This window comes from Bidens hawaiensis, unplaced genomic scaffold (genome assembly GCF_021521415.1).
Source record: "Bidens hawaiensis isolate Kalapana, Puna unplaced genomic scaffold, B.hawaiensis_p1.1 tig00043820_1, whole genome shotgun sequence".
Lineage (NCBI taxonomy): Eukaryota > Viridiplantae > Streptophyta > Magnoliopsida > Asterales > Asteraceae > Bidens > Bidens hawaiensis.
This window is the reverse complement of record NW_027505862.1, coordinates 11,255-32,294: the sequence shown is the minus strand read 5'-3', so window position 1 is coordinate 32,294 and position 21,040 is coordinate 11,255. Positions and strand designations below refer to the sequence as shown.

At 39.1% G+C, this 21,040-nt stretch overlaps 1 pseudogene across 1 annotated transcript; it reads right to left on the bottom strand.

Annotated features, from left to right (window-relative positions):
* Positions 1-3: 3 nt before the first annotated feature.
* On the bottom strand, positions 4-2,905 carry LOC143615680 (transcription factor bHLH118 pseudogene; annotated as a pseudogene). The gene is made up of 3 exons (XR_013150515.1): positions 2,541-2,905; positions 1,450-1,785; positions 4-84 (listed from the first exon to the last, which is right to left on the bottom strand). The product of XR_013150515.1 is annotated as a transcription factor bHLH118 pseudogene (transcript).
* Positions 2,906-21,040: the final 18,135 nt, after the last annotated feature.

The following is a 21,040-nucleotide window of genomic DNA, read 5'->3' as shown; positions in this document are numbered from 1 at the left end:
TACTCAATATGAAATCGACTCATTGGCAACTCCTGCTAATTTTTGTTGCAACAATGAGGGGTTGATCGAAGCTTGATTATTCGCCTGCAAGAATTGATTGATGATGAGCCAAGTGAGGAACAAATTTGATGTTCTTACTTCTTATACAAAATATATATAGAAAGGATCAATGTTAATTTATACTCCATATTGTAAACCCTAAATTCTATTGTTTGTATTGTAGAACTAGATATTAGATCACAGTAAGGGATAAGAGATAAATCAAAAGAAATAGAAGAGATAATAATGGATCGAGCTATAGAGATAATCGTTAAAGATAATAAAAATAGAGTTTATTTATTAATTGTTTGAGTATTATTAGGGATTAAAGTTAGTAGGATACATGTACAACTCATTGTTAGTATAAATATAAGATGTTATGGTATTGTTTTGTTGTGTGGTTTTCGTTCTTAATAATATTATAAGAGTCGTGAGAAGTTCTAACAAAATTATCAGTGTGTTGTTCGTATTCGATCCAATTAAGTCCAACAAATCATAATTATTCCAACAATCTCCCCCCCCCCACAACTAATTCGATCTGATTCAAACTCGCTTCTAGTCCAGAGCAGTGTTGGCTCATCTTCTTGACCTTGAGTTAGATTTGCGTCTTCCTCCTATCCGGTTACACTTATATGCGAAGTGCCCGAACATCTCACACCCGTAGCATCTAAAGTACTTATGTCTCTATTGAAGTCTTCCCGACTAGATTCTCTTCCACGTTCATACTCTTTTGTATAAAAATAAACTTGGCTCAACTTTCATATAACCAATCTCTAGACTTATACTTATATTGACCACAATGACTCAAAACCAAAATGAGTCAAACTCTAAAATAAACTAACTATACTAGATAAACTTAACAGTACTTTAAACTAGACATTTAATTCAAACTTAAAACTCTTTAACTCAATCTATTTGTCTCATTATCTTTTTCTTCTTCTTTTGAATTGTGAATCATGATTATTTCTAACAGACTACACGAATTGAGCAATCTCGATCTAGACCTATACTTAAAACTCTTTTTTTCCTGCAACCCATGGGTAGGATTCCCTCCAAACTATCTAAGTTAAAAGAGCAAATGGTAAATCATTTAACAAACTTAATTTGTGGTTTAGCAAGTGATTTATATGTTATACTTAAAAAGTGTGTGTTAGATAATTATAAACTAACTACTTATAAATTTTGGCACATTTATAAAACAGGAATACTTAATATGTTTAATGAACATTAGAAGTTTAATTATAACAAGAACTTTTAACATCTTAAAGTGCAATGTTTAGAATTAACTAGCTAGTTAGTTAGTCATGGCATATTTCTCCACCTTTATTCATAATTTCTTGCACTTAATTTTAAGTGTATTAAGTATATTAAAACTTTGCAAATTCGACTAATTGTCATAAGAAAACTTACCTCAGATCGGATGATGTGAAGTACCCTCTCGTTTGCTCTAGTCGAAGTGCAGCTTATAATGTCAAGCCCTTCTTCTACAAGTGTTTCTAATACTCTTGAAAGGAGGAACCCATCATGAATTGAACAACTATTTATCAAAATCTGGAATCCTTCATTGCAACGATTGACCACGACTGTATTTGGGATCAAATTCGTTAAGCTTTCATTGGTATAACAATTCATTGACGTAAAGTTCTTAAGCTGATCTCTTTTGACACCCAACACTTTAATGTTTTCCTGCATGTGTTTGATATACTTCACTGTCTGCTCCATTTGATCCGGTGTAGAACGTTTTCCCTACACATCAAATGCGACAGCAAATAATCATGTTTACGATTTTTTTTCTTTCTTTTATTATTATTGTTATTAAGGCTGTAAACAAACATTAACATAAATTTTTTTCAGTTAATTAAATTAAATGAACAGAACACGAATAGAGGCCATGCTCATTCAATTGTATTTGTGAACGTTCAATAGTGTGTTCGCTCATGATGTTTAATGTGTGTTTGTTCATAAAAGGTTTTATGATATTTTAATCACATTTTTTAGTTCTATCTAACAAAATATATGTGATAATTATAACTATGAATATGAAAAATTATGTGATAATTTACATGTAAATTATAACTATAAAACAAAATAAATGAGTATTATGTGATAACTTACATGTAAATTAATTACATATGAATATGAATGTTAAAAAACACCAACACAAATTTGGTAGCCGGACCAAATCATTCACACTAATTATTCTTGGTTAGCCAAATCAAATAAAACATAATTGTATTCATTCATGTTCCTTCGTTTGTGTTTGTGAACCGTTCATGTACCAAGTTCATTCCTTTAATGGTCGAATTACGAATAAGAAATTCTGTTCGGTTATGAGTGAACCGTTTGTTTTTCCAATAAAGACTTAGCGACAAACATGAACAAAGCCTTGTTCGATTCATCTACAACCCTAATTACTATTATTATTATTATTATTTCAACTTAATTCTAAATCAAGTAACTTTAATAAACATTCACACAAATTTGTAAAACCTAAAGCTCACCTTGATGAATTCAAGAGGAAGTAGACTTCGAAGTGAGGCATAAAGATCCGTCATTTGTTTCCTTCGCTGCTTCTCGTTCTCTCGATGAATCAACTTCTTGTTTGTATGATCATCTTTAGTACCATCTTCTACAACATGATCAGCAGTAGAAGAACTAGGGTTAGCCTGTTGATTAATATTCCCATCCATAGGAACATGATCATGACGATCCGCTAGAAGATCTTGTTGATTCAACTCACCCAACCCCAGATCTTCAGTTTGCTGCAAAGAAAACATGATAATATATGATGTTAATTAAGATTAATCCCACCTGGACTTGTAGTCAACTTTTGTGTATGAGGAATATATATATATCATAGTATCAATTCAACATATTATTTTAGTAGTGGTTGTTGGAGATGATCTGCTTAATTAGAGTATTGATATGATATGGGATCTTCAACAGTTGGGACACTGATGATATGATGAAGATTTCTAGGAATCTTTGATATTATATATCTAACTTTTGTTATGGAAATAATTTGGAAACCCTAAACCAGACCAAGTGCTTTTTTCCTTTTTTTAGGTTATTATTTAAAATGTTTTTTAGTGTGTGTACAACCAGACAACCAGTCAGCTTGAAGCCTTCAAAATTAATGGAAACTTTTTGAACAAGCAAATGATGTACTCCGTATTAAACTTGGCTGGAGTTTCAGTATATAATAGTTTAAAGAATTTTCAATTTTCACTAATTAATAAAATAAGTACCTATTGTCTGCGCATCGTTGCGGTTTGTTTTGAATAAAATTCATATCGAAATGTAAATAAGTATAAATGTTTCGTGACAGTATATACACAAATTTTACTAGACATTATATTTGAAAACAAAATATGTTATACATTGATCAAGGCTTTTAAGTTTCACTACTACAAAAGTACAAAACCAGGTATTTGCTACGGCCAATTCCGTAGAAAATCCATAGCAATATGGGTGTTTGCTACGGATTTGGTTCGTAAGTACAAGTCTCGTGGTTAATTTATTTTTCTTTTATAGATTTTTGCTATGGAATAATTTTGTGACGATTTTAATTACAAAAAGATATGCCGCTATTTTAGCTATGTTAATTGTTAACCACATAAATGTTTGCTAATACGGATTTTAGCTATAGACTGTTAACTACGAAATATTGCTACGTTTTTTTTTAGCTACAGTATTTTGCTACAGTTTTATAATTACCAAATTTTGATACAAATTTTTAAGCTACAAAGTTTGCTAGTTGCTAGTGAGTTTTAGCTACTATGTTGGCTATGGATTTCATATGGCTACAGAAATTTGCTATGATTCTACATTTCTACTACCAATTTTGCTATGAAATTTTGCTATAGATTTTATACAGTATTCGCTAGCGAATGTAGCTACAGAAATTCCCATGATTTCACTACGGATTATATAATGTTCAATCGAGTGGGTGAGATTAGCGGTTCTTGGTTGATCAGCTGGTCCCGTGCGGTTTTAATTACATTACTCACCTTTAGGGAGACATCCCGGGTCCATTCATATTTTAGAATGAGTGAGAAGCATGCATCAAGGCAAAACCTTTTGGTTACAAATTCAAAGAATGTAGTCATGTATCACACTAGCTTGACCATCCCGTACGTACAATATAATTATCCTTTATAGTACTCCATTAGTCCAATTATATACCAACCAAATCTCTTAACTTTTTGCTTACAATTTTCTTTATTATATAAAAGGATTTGGGGAATCATATATTTGAAAAGTGGAATATTTAATATTGAAATTAGTTTGTTTATATCTTCTTTGGTCGGGTGGTTAATTTAATTTTGGGTGTTTTGAAATAGTCCATGATGTAGATGATGGTACATTGGTATGCTTTGTGGAAGAACGATTTCAAGCAGACGTATGTCAGTGAAGATTTAGTGAATGTGTTTTTTTAGACCTACCATCCTTGATGGTGTTAAAGGGAAAATTAACAAAATCTTTGCTTTACCGGTTAAACTAAAAAAAATATTTATTCGACATTTTTTCTTTTCAAAATGTCCACATCAAATCTACTCAATCAGCCTATTGAGTAATCCACGCGTCAAAAATATCTCTGCGGAAGTCAAAAACTTTCAACGGAAGCAAAAAAATTTCATCGGAAGACGAAAATATCTCATCAGAGTCTAAACATATCTTGTTGTAAGATAAAGAGAATCTTGTTAGCCGGTTAGTTCGACGAGTTTATTTGGTTATTTTTTTAATATGGGCATCTCAACTTGACATTGACACGTGACGTGACCTAGTTGGTTGAAAGATCTAGTCGGGTGATGACTGATGAGTATTGCCACGTCACTATGAGTATTAAGCATAATGGCCCCGCCAAAACGATGCCTCTCTAGGGTGTTTGGGGCTTTAAAGCCCAAGCCCCCTTACCGCCCACTTTAAAGCCCATAGATGACAACCTAAGTAGTTGAGTTGACTGAATTTGAGGTGGACATTTTAGGAAAACTCGTTCAAATGGATAATGGTTTTTTTTTTTCATATTTCCTTGATGTTTTTATTTTAATTTGTTGGTAGTTTACATAGTAAATTTATTATTTAATTAATGTTAAATTACAATTTAATACCCTTTATTAATTCTATATGTATTATGTATTATGTAATACTGTTTTCTTCCTTTTTTTTCATATATGAGCTGGTTGGACTTAATAAGGTTTGTGGGCTAATCAAAGGTGTTTATCAAGACGGCCCGTCTTCTTGCTAGCTAACGAAACAATTTGTTAGTCGCACAGTTCAATCATTTTTATCCACGATCTTTTTTGATCTTTGTTTTCATCTTTATAGTTGAACATAATTGTTACATGCATCATTGTTAAAATTATATGTTCATGGGTCATTATTATCTCTCATAATAAATAAAAGCGGAATTTTTGACCTGTTAAACCTTAACTCAGAAAATATTTACAGACAGTTCTAACTTTGAACGTATTTTTCTTCAGCGATCTCATACTAAATGAAGTTAACCTCATTCGCTTTTTGATGACATGGACTACTTATATATGGGACTGAAGAAACGTGTATCGACTTACTTGTATACGATCAACGTTCCTCGGGTACGAGTGTGCTATATCACCGATGGTTTTCCGAGATACGAGTTCTTCCACCTACAAAACGAACAGCACCGTGAGCTTACCCCTCAAAAAGGGACAGAGGGGTCCTCTTTGGGGTAACCCTCTGGTGTGAGAATCAGATATTGTAGGAGAGGATAATCAGAAGGTAAAAATGAGTAAAGGACTTAGAATATATTTTCTTGCCTGCCTCCAACTGTGGAGGCTGCCTAGTATTTATTGTGCTAGGGTTTCCAATGATTGGACTCAGACCCAATTAGGGCCTTTTTGGCCTCCTCCTATTGCTTCGCGCCACGTGTACTTAGGACACCTGGTGCTTTTTCATTGATTATTCTCTGACCAAGGTATTTCACCTGACCCATGTGCCATCACGCGGTGACACATGGGCTTTGCTGAGTTGTCCACCCTTCATTGGCAGCTGTCAACATCAGCACATTCTTTATTCCTTAAAAGATACCTTCTGGAAGGTTGTCTTGATGAGTACGATCATGGTTGTCCTTATCCTGATTTGGATTAGACTATTGTCTCATTTGTTGTGTGTCGCTTACGCGCGGCCTTTATGCGCCTATCCCGGGGATGCGCAAGGTCTTATCTTTATTCTCACACTAAATGTGTGTGTTGTGTGCATATGTGATATGCGCCACGCGCAGATGTTTCATGCGCTTGCGCATAGGTTTTGGCTTTGTGTCTTCATGACATCCTGATTTCAAGCTTCTTGTCTATATCTTGTGGGTTGACCCGCCCCGCTCGATGTTAAGGCGGGTGCATACCCCTTCAAGCCCCCCCAGTCTAATGTGTGTCTTGTCTCGCGCGAGCGAGGTAAGATAGATATTAGACTTAATAGTTTGCTTTTTCCATAGGGCTTGTTTTTTCTTTTTCTTTTCTTGTACGCGCGTTGCGCGAAATTCCATCCCTTTGGTTAAAACGAATCGTCAATGCACGTGGTTGGTTGGTGTTGACATGCATCAGAGATGGAGACGTTATGTGTCAGACCTTTCGTGTGCTCGAGGTGCTACAGTGGCTTTTCACGTCTCCTCATACAGTGTCAGGAACACGTGTCGCGCTTATGTTGACCTACGCCTGCGAGTGGGGGCGCGTGAGCGTAGATCTGATTATTACTTGTTTCTCTCTCTCTCCTGGGCCTATAAAACCAAACCTTTTGAACGGTTTTTTCTTCATCTCCACTGTCATTTTCAGAGCTTTTGCCTATCATTTACATTCCGATTAAGAGCTTTCGTCTTTGTCTCTGAATTCCGTGCTTAAAGTAACCATATTGTTCGATTCGCAATTGTATGTCTGATAACCCAGACACCACAATTTCCCCTAGTAAAGGCCGTGTAAAATCTGTGGTTATGTCTACTTTGAAGAAAACCGGCAAGGGTACTCGGGTTGCCGAGGCCTCGTCGGAGGAGGGAGGGAAGAACAAGGCGGTGAAGAGATGGGATGAGATACCCTGCAAGTTGAAACAACCTGATTTTGATAATCTCGTCGCCTCTCAGGGTTTTCTCCCTGAGTATGGTTGTCTGCTCCCGGCGACCGGGCAAACGGCGGCGGATCCTCCCGCCGGCTATATCTCTTTATATTTTCACTTTTTCACCCACTGTAATCTTCGTCTTCCGATGACGAGGTTTATAGGTGCGCTCCTCCAATTTTACGGGACTCATATATCTCAAGTCCATCCCTGTGGATTAGTGCGCATGACTCATTTTGAGTTCATGTGCAAAGCTCAGCGCGAGGAGCCCACCCCTCGGCGCTTTCAATATTTTTATAAGCCGAAAATCCAAGATTCTTGGTTCTCATTCACACCGCGCAGTCAGAAGGTTAAGTGCTGCACTGTTACCTTCAAAAGCCTTCATGACTGGGCTGAAAAATTCTTTTATATCAAGGCTGGTGTTATTCCCATTCGTATGACCATGCGCGCGATTACTTCCGCGCCCGCGGATGATGACGTTCTTAAGAATCCATCTGGCGCGTGGGTTAAAAAATTAACTGCTGAACCATCCCCCGCCAAGAATATTTGCGAGGAAGCGTTGGTGGGGGTTGGTATGAGCAAGAGGTGGACTGACAGCGAGACTGAGTCTGTCATCCATGTTGATGGCTCAGGTGGGTTGTTTGTTCTTTGCATTAATTTTGCGCGAGTATAATTCGTTTTGCTGATATCACTTGTCTTGTTTTATGCAGAAAGCAAGGAATACATCCACGCCGCCTATGACAAGCATACGGAGGGTGGATCTGCTGCGATGAACCCTGGGGAAACCGCCTTTCCTGATCGTTTTGACGATATGTTTATTCCTGTTGACTTAGAGTTTTGCCTTGACAGCGATGTGCCTGGTAAGCCTTTGTATTTGTGCTTAGGCCCTTAGAATACCAAATTTGGTTTTATCATTTCTGTTGCGCGTATTGTAGATGCGCTCGCTAATTATGAGTTAGAGCCTGTGGAAGAGGAAAAGGAGGAGGCAGAAGCTGAAGCGCAAAAACTCAAGCGCAAGGCTAAAGGCAAGACTGGCGCAGGGGCCAGTAAAAAACAGAAAAAAGATGATGCCTCTGTTGCCCAGAATCTTCCTCCTACTCAAGTGAAGGGACTTGAGAAAACCAAGGGTTTTACTTCCAAGTTTTCCTCGTCTTCTTTGCCTCAAGGTGTGGGCAATCCTCCAGTCCACACGAGGTATGGTGCTGCAACCTCATCTCTGCGCGCGGCGGACAAGGGAAGCGGTGCTGCGCCTGCTGTTTCGTCTTCTCCAACAGGTATACTTTGTTTATATTTTGTGGTTTTATGAGCGTGATTCCGATAGAGTTATTAATGAAGCTTTGCTCACTCAAATGTTTGTAGAGCCGGCAACGTTGGTGGCTCAACCTCAGGCGCAGCAAGGTGCCAAGGCTATGCCGAAGGTTGTTTTGAAGTCCTCTGTTTTGCCCTCAAAAAGGGGGAAAATGGACTTCATGGCGATGCTTAATTCGCGGACTGCGGTGCGCCAAGGTATTTATTGGGCTTTGATTGTCTGATTTTTTCCTTTAGTTCAAGTCATGAATCATTTCTCCTTGTTGGTTTTTTCATAGGAATTATAGCTGGCACACAAGCTGCTGGTGGCACTGCTAGCGCTGGCGCCGTTAGTTCTGCTCCTGCTCCAACAAGTACTGAATCTCCCCTCATTGGGATCACTAAGGAGCAGGAGACTATTTTTCGCGCAGCTCTAACAGCGTCAAGACCTCCCTCACCTCCTCCTGCGCGCAGCCCTCCTCGTGAGACTATTTTTGATTCTTCCAAGTCGCAGGAGAAGAGACCTGTTATAGAGGATGATGAGGGCCGTGTAAGCCCTCATAGCGCCACGAGATTTCGTGGCGCAGCCTTTTTCTCATGGGGCAGGCAGGAGCTCATCAGCTGGCGCTAATCATTCTGCCGGTTCTCCTCAGATATAAGTTTATTTTGCTCCGCTGTGCAGACTTCCAAATTAGTGTTTAGATAACTAAAACGTTTCTTTGCGTTGCTTTGTGTTTGTAGGGAGCCGATCACATATACCGCCCGAGCTGGAGTATCACTGAAGAGAGCTCATTCCAGTCCTTGGGCGTATGTGAAGACTTTTGGGCTCACTCTGTTCCTCCAGCTGAAAGGAGGTTTCAAGAGGACCGCGCTCGCGTGGATTTGCTTAATGACCACCTTTTTGCTGGGTCTGCGTTTTTTGCTGCCTCCCAAGAGCTTCGCAATGATTATATAAAGGTACGTGATGCCCTTGCGGAGGCCAAGCAAGAGGCTAAGGTTTCTGCTTGGAATCTTTCTGATGCCCGAGAGAAAGCTGAGAAACTCCAAGCAGAACTTAGCTAGAACCGGGCAAGTTCCAACGCTGCTTTTGTGAAGCGCGGGCTTGAGCTGCAAGCTGCGCGGGAGAAACTGCAAGTGGCAGAGGCAGATGCGGCCAAGTACGCGCGTCGAGCGCGTGACCTGGAGTTGGCAGTGGAGGCGCATGACCAAACTATTGCGCAGGTTAATACTGAAAAATGTTTATTGGAGAGGGAGGTTGCGCGCCTGAAGAAAGAGCTCGATGCTGCGCGAGCGGAAAAGAATGAAGCCTTGGCGGCAGCTGCGTCTGACAAAGAAGAGCTAAAACAAGCCAAGGAAACTGTTAAGTTGTTAAACTCTCAAATCCCTGCTCTTGAGACGTCTGTTTCTTCCCTCGCGCAGGACCGTCAATGGCTGATTTCACAGGGTGTGACTCGTTGCGCTTATGCCATGAAATACTCAGACGAGTTTCAGACCCTTGTGATAGACTGTAATGCGGCGTCGGGCTTGGTGGGTTGGGCTGAGGGGTTTAAGGATGGTTATGAATATGGCATGCTAAAGAAGAATCCATCCGACTACCCTTATCAGCTCGACGCTGTCTGCGCTGACATGGCTGAGGTGGGGAAGAAGTACTTGAATACTCCAATTCCCATCCTTGAGCAGGTATTTTAACCTTAATGAGTTTACTTGACTTATTTTCATAATCTTTTGTACTTATACTGTTCCTTGTGACTTGCAGATAGCCGCGCTTGCTGACCAGCCCGATCTTGGCGCTTTAAAGAAATTACTTGATGAATGTGAAGGGACTGGGGGCAATGATGATGGCACGGGCAACGCTACCTCTGCCAGCGGCTCTGGCGTGGCCAAAGGACCTACTCCTGATGCTATCATGACAGAAGACGACTATATTCAAGACGAACAGCTTGATTATGGTAAGTTTGGAGATGACGAGGAGCGGGCTGCGCCAGATACTGAGGGAGAAAATAATGATGAGGAAGATGAAGAGGCTGATATTAACATAGAGACTTGAAAAGCCCTTCTTGTTTTTTTTTTTTTGTGTTTGTAGTTTTTACCTCATCATTTGTAAATTTGTAAACTTCTATGTTTCGGAATGAAATTTCGTTTTTCTCTTATTCGCATCTTGCGCATTCCCAATTCATCTCTTTATATTGCATGTGTGTGCTTGTTGAATATAAGGTATGTTTACACATTGAAACTTGAACAAGGTTGTAAGGAAATTATTTTTACTTAATCCTTAACAGTTGTCATATTTCAAGTTATTTTGCGATATTCTGAATATGCTGACACGTGCCTTGGCATTTCATTATTCCTCTTTTGCGCGACGTTATCGTGCATTTATTATAGGGAATTATGAATGAGTTTTTTAGCCTTTACGTGTCAGTATGTGTTACTCTGCCTATATCCATTATAATCCCATGCGCGGCCCCGACCTGAGACCTTAACAACTATGCTTTGGCATGTGCTTTGCCTTAGTTGTGCTTAGGTATTTTTATGGTCCAGCTGCGCAATACGTAGGATGGATGCTATGAGTAATTTGAGCTAAGGCTCATATTATTGGGCTAAGGCCCTGACGTTTTAGAGTTAAAACTCGTTAACGCGTCTGAGCTTGAAGCTCGCGCATGTATGTTTTACTTCGTTTTATTTTTAGTTTGATGTCAATACAATGTTGTCATATTGCTCAAATTAATAAAGGGAAGTGTGAAACATGTATGCAAAAGGTAGTAGAACGCATATTAATAAAAAATAGAGCGTATCATTATTCATAATGGCTTAAAAAGCCTTGATTACAAACTTGACAACTTTTACATGAAACATTTTCTAAGTTGTGCTGCGTTCCATGTGCGCGGATTCTTCTTTCCATTTAAATCTTTTAAAGCGTATGCGCCTTTTCCCAATTCATTCCGAGACTTGATAAGGTCCCTCCCAGTTGGGAGACATCTTTCCGGGGGGGTATTGCGCGACTAGCTTCATTGTTCCGAAGGACAAAATCATTCTTCTTGAAGTGGCATTTTTTCACGCGCTGATTGTAGTATTTTTGTAGCTTTTTCTTGTATTTGGCTTCACTGATGATAGCCGCCTCTCTGCGTCCCTCAAGTAAATTGAGATCCAACCTCCTTTCTTGCTCGTTATCCGTCTTACTCATCATGAGCACTCTATAGGATGGGCATCCAATCTCTGCTGGAATCATAGCCTCTGTTCCATAGGTTAGGCTGAACGGGGACTCGCCATTGCTGGTTTTGCTTAATGTCATGTGCGCCCACAGGACATTAGGTAACTCCTCGACCCATGCATGGGACTCTCCCTCCAACCTTTTCTTCAGCCCATTCAGCAAGCTTTGGTTCGCGCGTTCCACTTGGCCATTCCCTTGAGGGTGGTATACTGAAGTGAAGACCTGATTGATGTGCAATTCCTTGAACCAACTGGATATCTTCCTGTAGTGAATTGTTTGCCATTGTCGCTCACGATTTCCATGGGCAGGCCAAAACGGCATACGATGTGGCTCCAAATAAATTGCTTCATTGCCTCGGCTGTGATTTTTGCCAGTGGCTTGGCTTCAACCCATTTTGTGAAATAGTCTACTGCCACTACCAAAAACTTTACTCGCCCTGGCGCTTGTGGTAAGGGACCCACAATATCGATTGCCCACTTGTGGAAAGGCCACGCAGAGGTCACCGGAATCAAGTTGTTCTTTGGCCGCATGGTATTTGACGCATAGCTCTGACACGCTTTGCATTTTCGGATCTCTTTTAACGCGTCCAAGTACATGTTTGGCCAATAGTAACCTGCGTTCATTGCCTTGGTGATCACCATGCGCGGGCCAGCATGTATTCCACAGATTCCTTCGTGTATCTCTCTGATCACATAGCTTGCTTCCTCAGCGTCTAGGCATTTCATGAGGGGTTCAAGATAAGAGCTTCGATATAACGTACCATCGAGCATTTCGTAGTTCTGCGACTTGTGTCTTATCTTCCTCGCCTGTGCGTGATCGTCTGGTACCTTTCCCTCCTTCAAGAAATCCATTATTGGAGTTATCCATGATGAAGGTGTTGTATGAATTACAAGAACAGACTTCGCTCCCACTGACGGGTTGCTCATTACTTCCACCCTGACATCTTTGCCAAAATGATCGAAGCTGGTTGATGCCATCTTGCTTAGCGCGTCGGCAGACTTATTTTCACTGCGCGGAATGTGTATGATTCTGAAAAGTCAAATTGTTCGGTGAGTTTCTTCGCCTTCTCTAGATACAGAGGCATGGTGTTCTCCTTGGCATCATAAATGCCATTGACTTGTGCTGCTACCAGGTATGAATCTACATGAGCCTCTAGCTTTTTAACTCCGAACTTGTGCGCGATGCGCAAACCAGCCAGCAGGGCTTCATACTCAGCTTCATTGTTGGTGTTCTTGAAATCCAACCTGATTGCGTAAGTATACTCATGATTTTCTGGATCCACCAGTTTGAGGCCTGCGCCGGACCCTTCGTTGTTTGAAGCTCCATCAGTGAATAATCTCCAAACGTTTTCTTCATTATAGGCTTGCGGAGGGTCTACTTCGCGCTGAGCCTCTTCGACTTTTCCTTCAGGGATTTCTGCGATGAAATCAGCTAAGACTTGTCCCTTGATTGCTGGACGAGGCTTATAGGTGATCGTGTGCTCCTCTAATTCCAGCGCCCATTTTGTCAGCCTTCCTGAGAGCGCGGGACGTCGCAAGACTTGCTGGATGTTGTAATCAGTCAGGACTTCAATAGGATGACCATTGAAATATCTGTGAAGCTTGCGCGACGCATGCGTTAGTGATAAAACTAACTTTTCTATGATGGTGTAGCGCGTCTCAGGATCTGTCAGCACCCGACTTACATAATAAATTCGGTGGTCCCTTATGGAGTAATGGCCTGAGGTTTTTAAACTGGACATTCTCTGTGCTTAACACTTGCAAGGGCGTTTTGGTGAGGGGAGTCCATATTCTTGGTAGAGGTCTGTTAGGCTCTCTGCCGCCTCCTTCTTGTCACATTCTCCGCGATTAAGAATGTCTTTTTGGGGTTGGGGTGAACTTTGTTGCGCTTGCTTTTCTGCAGGAGAATAATTGGTTTGTTGCAACCTGGACCATACGGAATTTTGTTTGCCCCTCCTTTCATTGTTGCGTGGTGCTTCTGTTTGATGCCCTTTATCTCTTGCTCTGTCTTGGGCAATTTGTTTTTTATTTCGCGCGAAGACTCGCGATGCTTCCATAAGCTTAGCCCAAGTGGTTGGCATGCCCTCTCTGCTCACGAGAGCTCTGCGGAGTTGATCACTGCGCGCACCTTGTATAAAGGCCATGCGCAAGAGCTGTTCAGTGATGCCTCCAATTGCAAGAGATTCCTGATTGAAACGAGTTATGTAGTCTTTAATGGTTTCATCATTCCTGCGTACGCAGTGCATGATGTCATCGGGGTCGCGCGTGTGTCTGCGCTGCTGTACAAAGTGAGCCTGGAACTTTTCCAATAGCTCTTCGAACCCATCGATTTGTCCTATCGGCAAGCTTTCGAACCAGACAATCGCTGCACCCGTGAGGCAGCGAGCAAACATGTGACACCATGTTGGCATCGTCCAGCTTTCTAAGTTTCCAGTGTTATAAAAACCTTGTAAGAAATCATCTGGATCTGTTGTACCATCGTACTTGCCTAAACCACTTGGCATCTTGGTTTTGTGTTGAATGGGAGCCTTCGCAATGCACTCAGCGAATTTTGAATGTTTTACCAAGATGGCTGGCCTATATGGTGTAGTTACGTCCACTTGCCCTTTCGCTTGTGGGTTGTATGGTGTGTATAAATCCATATCAGCTTTGGCTCCAGGTGCTATGTGCATGTGTGCACGAAGCTGTGAACCTCCTGCATGAGTATCTCGCGTCTTCTTCATGCTGTGCACCTCTTCCTCATCACTAATATCAGCTTGTTCGGTGTGAACAGAATGACCGTCTTCCAGCGCGCGCGTCTTTTTTGTTGTTCCCTGAATGGTTTGTTTATCAAATGCGAGCCTTTGTGTTAAATAGGCTAACTTTTTGTGTTTTACCAACTCATTGTATTTGTCCATTAAACGCCGTTGTTCGTTTATGAGCCATTCTTTAGGGTCATTGGTTTCAACTTCCGGGCCCATTGGTCCTTTTTGTTCTGTACCAGTCAGATTTTGGAACGTGAGATCGTCTGGGGGAGTTTCAGTTTGACTATGAGGTGTTGTGTTGAAGGGATGGTTACTGGTGGTGCGTGCAGTGTCACGCGGCGCCCTCAGAACCTGATGTCCCTCATTAACATCCTCAAGCTCATTATCCTCCAGAACTTGATCGTTGTTTCGAACACCGGAAACCATGGTGAAGATTTTCAGAGAGAAAATTGATGAAATAGTGGTTTTGTTGCCGTTGTAACAGGTGATGGCGCCAATGAAGAAACGTGTATCGACTTACTTGTATACGATCAACGTTCCTCGGGTACGAGTGTGCTATATCACCGATGGTTTTCCGAGATACGAGTTCTTCCACCTACAAAACGAACAGCACCGTGAGCTTACCCCTCAGAAAGGGACATAGGGGTCCTCTTTGGGGTAACCCTCCGGTGTGAGAATCAGATATTGTAGGAGAGGATAATCAGAAGGTAAAAATGAGTAAAGGACTTAGAATATATTTTATTGCCTGCCTCCAACTGTGGAGGCTGCCTAGTATTTATTGTGCTAGGGTTTCCAATGATTGGACTCAGACCCAATTAGGGCCTTTTTGGCCTCCTCCTATTGCTTCGCGCCACGTGTACTTAGGACACCTGGTGCTTTTTCATTGATTATTCTCTGACCAAGGTATTTCACCTGACCCATGTGCCATCACGCGGTGGCACATGGGCTTTGCTGAGTTGTCCACCCTTCATTGGCAGCTGTCAACATCAGCACATTCTTTATTCCTTAAAAGATACCTTCTGGAATGTTGTCTTGATGAGTACGATCATGGTTGTCCTTATCCTGATTTGGATTAGACTATTGTCTCATTTGTTGTGTGTCGCTTACGCGCGGCCTTTATGCGCCTATCCCGGGGATGCGCAAGGTCTTCTCTTTATTCTCACACTAAATGTGTGTGTTGTGTGCATATGCGATATGCGCCACGCGCAGATGTTTCATGCGCTTGCGTATAGGTTTTGGCTTTGTGTCTTCATGACATCCTGATTTCAAGCCTCTTGTCTATGTCTTGTGGGTTGACCCGCCCCGCTCGATGTTAAGGCGGGTGCATACCCCTTCAGGGACAAAAACGTCTCTTATTACAAATCGATGCATTCAACAGTCCAATGCCATAAACCCATGGAATCATGCTCTTTTAAATTATTGTTTGAGTTGAAGTTGTATTTTTATAGATTTATAGGGTTAACTAGTTATACTGGAATGGAGCGTTGGGTACAGTCGGTTGTACCATTTTAAACTCATCCCGACACGACATTAGGCAGCGGTAGTCACTTGGGGTTCTCCCCCGTTGAATACGGTAACACACCACACGTACATAGTTAATGGAAACACTATTGATCTGACCACACAATCTTAAACGTACTTGTGTGTGGGACGTAAACTACTATTCAAACTCCCAACTTTCAAGTAGAGCTAGTTGTCACACTTTCTAGTATCTTTATGTTTTAAAAACTTGTATTAGTTTTGATTTTACTGAAAAAGAAAAGGCAAAACATATCTGAGTTTGAGCTAGGGATATTCACAGGCCGAACTGAATCGAAAGAGGGTTTGATCATGTCTAAACTAGACTGAGCCGATCAAGCCATTGACAAACCGAGCCAAAATCACAAGCATTGCTCGACTTGTTTACAAACTAAGCCAAAATCGAACACACATTTTCCGAATATTTTTCGATAGAAGTCCTGAGCATTAGTTATTTCTTTTATCATTTAAAAGTTTATATATAAATACAAGTTTGAAGTTGAATATAAAGTATCTGAAAACAAAATAGTCGATGTTCCGAGCATTAGGTGTAATGTTAATTTAGGGGTGTGCACAGAACCGAAAAAGCGAATCGAAACCCAAAAATCCAAAAAAACCGAACCAAAAACCAAAACCGTATTAGAAATTGATGGTTCGCTTTTGAAGTTTAGCAAAAACATAAATATTGGTTTTGGTTCGGTTTTGTATTTTGTTAAGAACCGAAAAGACCGAACCGAACCGAAATAACCAAAAATTGAAATAACTATAAAATCTTAACCGTAAGTTTATAACCATTAAAGCAAAATCTACCGATGACTATTTATTTAGTTTTAACATATGGTTAATAACAAATATATTTGGGTTTTAGATATGGTTAATAACTAATGGTACTAGGTTTTGATTTTAAAGTTATCTTTTATTAGCTTTTAATATTTGAATTCCAAATATTCAATATTCTATTAATCATTAATTTAAAAAAAATATCATGCCTAATTTTAAATCTTGAGGTTTTTTGCCCAAAAAGTTTTGTCTCGATTAGCAAAACCGAAAAACCGCATCCAAAACCGAACCGAACCAAAAACCGAAAACCGAAAAAACCGAAACCGAATGGTTTTCAAAAAAAATCATAAAACCGAAAGTTTGGTTTTTGGTTCGGTTTTAATCAAAAACCGTACCGAACCGCATCACACACCCCTAAATGTTATTAGTTTATTACCATTAATAATAATACTTTTAAATATAAAGCATTAACGAGATGGTTACAAGGAGATTTTATGTGATTGATATTAAGATACTTATTTTAAGAGGCTGGTCATAAGGAAATTTGCCATATTGTGGAAAGGCTAACAACCTTTTGCTTTGCACAAATAATGTTACAAGCTTAAAAACCCAAACTTAAAAATCTACTAATAAACAAACTTATATAAACACTTTTCTTAAGACACTATATTACACTTTTCTTAAGACAATTAATTAATATTAAAACAAACTTTGAAACACAAGCTTTATTTTTCATTATAAATTTTATTTTAGAATAAGTACCAAACGTTATTTAAAGAAACTAAAATTTAATACTGAAATTCAGAAAAATCAAACAAAAGAAAGATAACACGAGGAAAAAAAACAGTCACGTCACACAACAAACAAGAAATGTGAAGAAATGTGAAGGGATAATATGAAGTTATTGAGGGACATATTATGGTTGAGGGTGTATGGGCTGTTTATGAGCTAAACCAAGCCTAGCCAAATCCGTAAGTGTTGAATTGGGTTGGTTTTTAAACAAGCCGGGTCAAGCCAACCTATTTTTGTAAACGAGTCGATTTCAAGCTAGTTTTTCCTCCTTTATTTAAATGAGCTGGCCTGGTTTATAATCTGATTGGATTCAGGTAAGCTTTTTTCGAACGAATTGAGATAACTTCTAGTTGAGCGATTTAAACAACTCTAAAGTGGTGTTTTTATAACATCACCCTTTAGTAATTTATTAAAGTTGATTCGTGTTCACATAATTACTATTTTGGATATTTTTTTTTGATACATTTCAACGTGTCCATAGTTTCAAACCACAAGATCAAATGGAGTCATTACTTTTCAAATGGACCAAAGATCACAACACTTGTTCCACTTAGGTTGTTATCGACAAGCGTGTGACATAATTAATAAAGTTACTATGCATCATTCGTTTGGTAAGATGACATTGTGATATTGCATTCAAACGAATTGATTTTATTAACGACTTTATTTGTGGGAGTAATCCATAGATGATTCGTGGTCTAGGAATCGGTGTGTGGATAAGTGGTAGATTCATAATTTTTATGTTAGCGGTGGCAAACTTTAAGCCAAGTGAGAATGTACCGAGCCAAAATGAGTCAAGTAAAAAATACATTAAATCGTAACAAAACGCTTTAACCATTGTCTGACATTATGCATATACCCTTTCGCCTTTGTTATGCATTTTAATTGTATTTAGAGTGAACTGCGGTTTTCGTCCTTGTGGTTTGTCCAAATCTGCGGTTTTAGTCCAATAGTTTCAAATTTGCGAGTTTCGTCTCTGTGGTTTCATTTCACTTGCAATTAAACCCAAATTTATTAACCTCGTTAAGTCCGGTCGTTAAACGCATCAGCGTGCCCCTCACGTGGGGGGCATTTTTGTCCTTTCTCTCTCCAAATAAACCTCAGTCGTAATTCGTAAGCCCTTCACGTGAGGGGCTGGGGTGTATTTGGGGGGAAAAAGGATAAAATTGTTCCTCACGTGAAGGGTACGCTGATGGGTTTACCGACTAGACTTAACGAGGTTAATGAATTCAGGTTTAATTGCGGGTGAAATGAAACCACAAGGACGAAAATCGCAAATTTAAAACTTTGGACTAAAACCGCATATTTATAAAAACCACATGGACGAAACTACAGTTTATTCTTGTATTTATAGTGCAATATTATGAGTAAGTTGATTATGTTCATTTGTTTATGTGCATAAACATAAGCTATATTAGACAAATATCCTACTGATTACAGTTTAGACATATAAGTCATTGAACAATTTATACAAACTCATATGAAAAGGATAGTTTGTACAAACTCATATGAAAAGGAAGTTTAGACGTTGATGTTGATAACATTACACATGAAAATTTAATGTTATTTTTCTCATAAAAATAGTAGGGTTCCTCCCTTACTAGCGACTTGATTGTACTCTAAATAGAACTATTCATAATAATGCTTCTTTGTACCTTGTTATTTTAAAATTCACAATTCGAAACCATACTACAATAGAATTAAAACAAGTTGAACAATAGAAATGAACAAAATAGCAAGGCATACACCTAACTCGACGATTGAATCTGCTCGATTGGGAATCTAAGCAACCATTCAGTTTCGAAATCACAAAATCATACAACAATATTATACTTGATTTTGGTTTTGTAAATGGCAATCTCAGGTTCTCCCAAATCCTCGTCCCGTTTTTTAACTCGAGTTTTAGTCTTGATTCTGATTGAAATTATGATGGTCGATTATGAGTTATGAGTTTATGACTCACTTCTTTTATTCCTCGTATGTTATATTAGTTTTTTTTACTCCATCATTTGTCGTTTTTCAATGTTCATGATCTCATGGAGTGGGCATTTAAATTGAGTTTAAAGAAATTTGCGACACTATGGATGCCGATACGCCTCTTGTGTTGTGCATAAATTCATCCCTAGCATGGACAATTAAAAGTCTTGTTATTCGGGTCGAGACGAGGAGCATATATTTTTAATTCATTTTTATTCAAACCCGGAAAGCATAAACGTAAGCTATATATATGGTCTTACATACATGACCAAAACATAAAAAACTAACTCTAACATAAATAAATGATTAATTATAATATACATACACAAGACAAATAATAAAAGAATATGCAAAACCTATGTTACCATTATATATGTTGCATGGTGATAATGACTATATGAGAGAAACTAACGAAAAACACAAATACCCTAACTAAATAACTAATATTGACTATGATATAAAAAAAAGATAAAAAAAACAACAAAAACAGAGCATGGTGAGGTTTGAACCTTCTCAAAAGAAAAACAAGAGACTTTCCACTAAACCAGTTCAACCTTAATAGTATTAGTTCAAGTATTAGTTTTGTATGAGGTTCTTATAAAATTTGATTTTTTTTCCTTTTCTAATTTAAAAAAACAAAACATTGTTGTTTCGGGACCTCGATTGAAATTATGTGGGTCCGCCTTTGATTAAGACCATAACCTGTTTCAATCATACAGTTTAACAAATGAGAAGAAAATTATCCACACGCATTTTCACTTGCAATGGGGCATCCCCGAAAAATGAGGGGAAAGTCCGGGTTGTAATCTCATATGCAAAAGGTTATATTAGTAGTGTGGGTCTGCAATTGGCCTTCGCACAATGGCATGAGAGTGATGGTTAAGACTTGGATCCTTGAGGTCTTAGGTTCGAAACTTGACTCAAGGGGGTTTTCTCACAGTGGTGGGTTTCCTCCTTGATGGTGTTCTTGAGCGAGTCAGGCCTGGAGCGTCAAAATCAGTATGGACGGTTGACACCCGTCTCAGGAAGGCTCACTCAGGTATTGGTGGGGATCCAAACGCTATTAAAAAAAAAGTAGTGTGGGTCTCATAAATAACATCTACATTTATCACTTTGTGCTCGCAAGTTAATGCTTGATCATTGACACTATATAACGTTAAAAGCCATATACGTTACTAAACAATAAATATACTACTTATAAATATAAAAAAAATAAAAAAATGCACGATATAAAAAGTGTTTGTGGGCGGTGTTATCTTTAATTAGAATGAGACTCGCTTGCCTAGAGGTGCTCAACAGGGCCGTCTTCCAGAATTTATGTGTCTCGGTCGAGTCGAAATAAAAGGCCCCGTAAATTCTAACGAGTAACAAAATAATATAAGCAAAAAAAAGAATTTAGGCCTTATTTAAATGGTAATTTGTTTGGTTTAAACAGTTAAAATTTTAATTGGCCTACTTGGTTATGATTTAGGTTGTGCAAATAACTCTTTGTATAAAAATAAGCTTAAAAATGTCTCAAGTGAGACTAGAACCTACAACCTTTTGGTTGGAAGTCAAACCCGTTTGCTCCTAGACCAAGCTAGTTATTGTACAACAAGAGTAAAATATTAAAT